This window comes from Rousettus aegyptiacus, unplaced genomic scaffold, assembly GCF_014176215.1.
Source record: "Rousettus aegyptiacus isolate mRouAeg1 unplaced genomic scaffold, mRouAeg1.p scaffold_m13_p_8, whole genome shotgun sequence".
Taxonomy (NCBI): Eukaryota; Metazoa; Chordata; class Mammalia; order Chiroptera; family Pteropodidae; genus Rousettus; species Rousettus aegyptiacus.
Window position 1 is genome coordinate 51,919,625 of NW_023416311.1, and position 4,990 is coordinate 51,924,614.

The following is a 4,990-nucleotide window of genomic DNA, read 5'->3' on the forward strand; positions in this document are numbered from 1 at the left end:
AGGGATTTCTGGATCATATGGTAGCTCTATTTATATTTTGAGGAAACTTGTACCAGTTTATATTCCCACTAGCAGGGTACAAGGGTTCCTTTTGTTACCCCTATCCTGTCCAACAATTGTTTTCTTGATAATAGCCATTCTAACAGGAGTGACATGGTATGTCATTGTGGTTTTGATTTGCATTTCACTATAGCTAGTGAAGTTGACCATCTTTTCATATATCTGTTGCCCATTTGTGTGTCCTCTTGGAGAAAGTGTTCAGGTCCTCTGCTTGTTTTGAAATTGGACTGTTTGTTTTTTTGTTGTTGAGTTATATGAGTTCTTTATATATTTTGGATATTAGCCCCTTACCAGAGATATTGTTTGCAAATTTATTCTTCCATTCGGTTTGTCATCTTTTTGTCAAGGGTTTCTTTTGCTCTAGAGAAACTTTTTTAATTGATTTAGTCCCCTTCATTTATTTTTGCTTCTACTGTCCTTGCCCTAATTATCTTTTGATGGATGGTTGAATAAAGGAGATGTGCTACATATATATAATGGAATACTAAGCTGTAAAAAAGGATGACATCTTGCTATTTACTACAATGTGAATGGATCTTACGTGAAATAAGTCAGATGGGACAAGTACCTTTCACTCTCACTCATATGTGAGATATAAAACAGAAAGCAGTAAACAAAACTACCAAACTAACTCATGGACAACAGTATGGTGATTACCAGAGGGGAAGAGGGGAAAATGAAGGAAGTAAAGGGAGTCAAATATTTGGTGTCAGAGAGAGGCTAGACTTTTGATGGTCTTCTCATTTGTAAAATAATTATATGCAATTGAAAAGTACATATTAAAATTCCTGAAAATAATTATAATCTATATTTTTGATGTGTCTAAATTGCTATTATTTATAATTTCATTAGTCTTACATCCAGTAAAAAAAAAATGAACAAAAATATAAAAAGAATTAAGTTTATCACTAATGTGGGGGAAAGAGTGGTAGGAAAGACCTTAGGAGTATGGGAAATGTATGTGGAATATCTCCTGAAAATCATTCAGCACAGAATTCTAACTAAATACAGCTCACTATAATCACAGAAATTTAAGCATGAAGAAATCAAAAACTGCAATTTCCACATTACTTAAAGTTTCTTTTCTTAGATCATTTAAAAAGAAACATTTTAGTGAGAAATAGAACAGAGCTATGACTACTGTCATTTACTTTTTGTTGATCACATAATGTACAGCTTTTTGAACTATTTTCTGAAATTGCAAAAATAAAAGCAATTTTCTGTTACTTGTTAAGATGAGTTTTTTAGCTGTACAATTTTGCATAATTATCTTATAAACAGATGAAGAAATTTAAAAATTTAAATGGTTAAAAAATAGAAAAAAAATGCTTTCATTTAGGGAATGAAATAGCTGATTTAATTACATAAGAACTTTTTTTTTTCTATATTTAACTTGAACATTAACATAAAGACTTCTGAAATGATTGCTTATAGTTTTCCAATTATTATACAAGTCCAATTATATGATGATATCTACCTAGGTTTTAAAAAGGAAATGACCAGGCAGTTTAATGTAAGTGGGTTTGGAATTTACTTCATATGTCAACAATAGTTCATTTTCAGAGCATTAGATTATATAGTTTTACATAGGGGCCTAACCATACAGTGGCGATAGTTAATATTTAGAACAAATCTTCTTACATTAGTAGACGGGGAGGCAAAAAAGCAGTGTAATCTTCAAACTAAAAACTAGCAGCACTAGTGTGTGTCATCAACTTCCTAAATCCATTTAATTGGTAGTCAAAATGTTTACCATAACGAATGAATATATTCATTGGTTGTCTCTATTTTCACAGTACTAATGCTTAATTCATTGGATCCAAATCTTTTCATGTAACATGAAGATGTTAACTGTGGAAAGTCTGGCCAAAAGTCCTAGAATTCAGCACAGAAACAGAAGGAATTTCAACAACCGTATAAAGAGATTCTAGGTTAGAATTAACTGAGAGGAGGGTGAGAAGGATTAAGCTTCAGTGCTCCTGAAGGAGTTGGAAAATTACAAAAGAAAAATCTCTCTTTTTGAATTTTCACAGAAAATTTAAAAGCAGGTATACCCAGTTTTAGAAATTTACATTTGTCATCTAATTTAAAACTACCTCGACACTTTGGTATGATGTACTTGCTATTTGTGAGGAAGTTTGATGGCTTGTCATTTGTCATTATTGATATAATTGTTATTTAATATTAATGGGTTTTGTGTGTGTGTGTGTGTGGGATTTTGTACTTTTCTGAGGAAAGTACTTCTGGATCAGATCATTAGTCTTCATCCTGCTTTATCTTTAGAAAAAAAAAATAGAAACTAAATTTGAAGTAAGTTAAATCCAAGCTGCTTCTTGATGGAAATCTATATATCTATATCCACATCCATATCTATATTTTTATCTGTATTATATCCATATTCTTATCTAGATCTATGTAGTGCATGGATTTCCAGTATGACATGCCTAATTCTAAACTACTTTGGCATATAGCCTGACCTTGTCTATCTGAATTATATTGATTTTTTTCCTTATCATAAGGTAGTAAGCCGTCATTCAAGTAATTAAATTTTGGACTCCAGGTCCATACTACCTGAATTTGAAATCTGAATCTTCCCCTAACAAGATTAAACTCTCTGTACCAACCTATTCTCTTCAGTGGCAGTACCTACCTCATAGTTTATGAGCATTAAATGAGTAAAGCTCTTTGACTATGCCTATAGTAACAGCAATATGTGGTATTTGTTAAAGAAATGAAAATAAAAATTCTTGGGATTCTTTCCCTAGTTTTAACATAAATGTCAAACTCTCATTTTTTACGTATGTAGAAAAGTATAAAAACATTTTGAATGAATATTTAAAAATATTAGAATATCACAGAAAATGAGCTTGAAATGAAATATCTCACTCGAGAAATCCCACTTTTATAAGTAATAATTGCTAACAATTATGTGTATTTTAATACAAATAAAATACTGTTCTGTACCTTATTTTTTTCATCTAATATATCTAGAAGTACTTTCTGAATTTGCCCAAACATGTTTTTTTTTTTTTCTTTAATTCTGATTGGTGGATGTGGTTCCATAGTGTAGTGGTTAGCACATCTGCTTTACACGCAGAAGGTCCTGGATTCATGCCCCAGTAGAGCCATGGTCCATGATCTACCACCATGCTGCCCTGAACAAGCCCTATCCCTTCTGATCTCAAAAGATAAGCAGAGTCGGGCCTGGTTAATACTTGGATGAGAGACCACCTAAGAAGACCAGGTGCTGTAGACATAAATAATAATAAATAGAAAATAAATAAATTCTGCATGGTATTACATCATATAGATATGTTATAATTTATTTAATATTACTCCATATTAAACAAAGATTGGTTTCCAGACTTTGCTATTGAATACAATGCTTCAATAAACCTTGTTTTTTATATATTTTATGTACATACATATTAATAAACATAAATATGTATAAATATTTAAAAATATAGATATATACACATATGTCACTGTAAAATTGGGAAGAGATATTTAAGTATATTTTACTATAAGAAGTCAGGCATCGAGATGCAAACAGCTATCCCACCATTGCAATTCAGTTCATTTGAGAAGAGTGTATTATTTATGGGAGTGAGCATAAGACTCATTATGGGGCTGAATACCAACTGAGGCTGGCCAACTACACCAATAGGTCTGTATAATGAATTTTTATCTGTTTAACTTTCAGCATTTCCAATAGGAGTCCTCTGAGCTATTTCATTGAATACTCGGTTACTTAAAAATTGAAAAGCATTTCATTTAGAAAATGTAATAGATGTCAACTTCTTGAAACAGACTAAAAGCACAAGCATATTTAGTTAAAAAGTAGAGAAAGGAAATACATTAAAGTTTTCCATTACATTTTGTTCAATTTGTTAGAGTATCTTTCCATTTTGTTTTCATAAGTAATTAATATGACTTTAATGAAGGAACTTAGACAGGATGATTTTAGTGCTTTGTGTACCACCATAAGACTAATTTATCATGAGGAAAATTTTAAATTTTATTAGTTTCAAGTATACAGTACATTGGTTAAGCATTTATATAGTTTAGAAAATGATCCCCCTAATTATTTTTTCTCTCCTCTGGTTCTCCACCTAACCATTACATTAATGCTAACTGCATTCCCTATGCCGTGCTCTGCATCCCCACAACTAGCCACCAATTTGTACTTCTTTAACTCTTCACTCCATTCTCCCAGCCCCCCAAACCCTTTCCCTCTGGCTGTCACCAAATTGTCCGCTATATTTGTGTGTTTTTGATTGTTCTTTAGATTCTACACATAAGTGAAATAATATGGTATTTATCTTTCTCTGTCTCACTTATTTCACTTAGCATAATAACTTCTAGGTCTATCCATGTCATTGCAAATGGTTGGATTTCTTTTTTTTTTTGATTTTTTAATTTTTTAATTTTTTAAGTGAGGCAACTTTTGGTTGACCTCAGATTGCAAGGACCTTGTCACCTTACAACACCTTATTTTTTTTTTTATTTTTTACACCTACAGCACCTGGTCTTCCTAGGTGGTCTCCCATGCAAGTACTAACCAGGCCTGGCCCTGCTTAGCTTCCAAGATCAGACGGAATCAGGCTTGTTCAGGGTAGCATGGCCATAGACTCCCTTTTTTTAATGACCAAGTAATATTATTCATAATTATTCCAGAGTTGCATATTATTTCCTATATTTGAATTTTTAATAATGTATATATCATTATAAAGACATTATTTATTACATAAACTAAAACTAATTAATGAGACTTTCTAGCCTCAACATTTTCTTCATGACAAACATATCTCATTCATATGTGAGTATACATTACCAATACTGTCATATATCATTATTATTACCACTAATATATTATTTAAGCCACACAGAATTTTTATCAAAATTAAAGAATTTTGTACAGCTAAATAAT

General features: G+C 31.3%; 1 pseudogene; it reads right to left on the reverse strand.

The window, feature by feature from the left end:
• Positions 1–4,573: 4,573 nt before the first annotated feature.
• LOC118607235 lies at positions 4,574–4,692 on the reverse strand (annotated as a pseudogene).
• Positions 4,693–4,990: the final 298 nt, after the last annotated feature.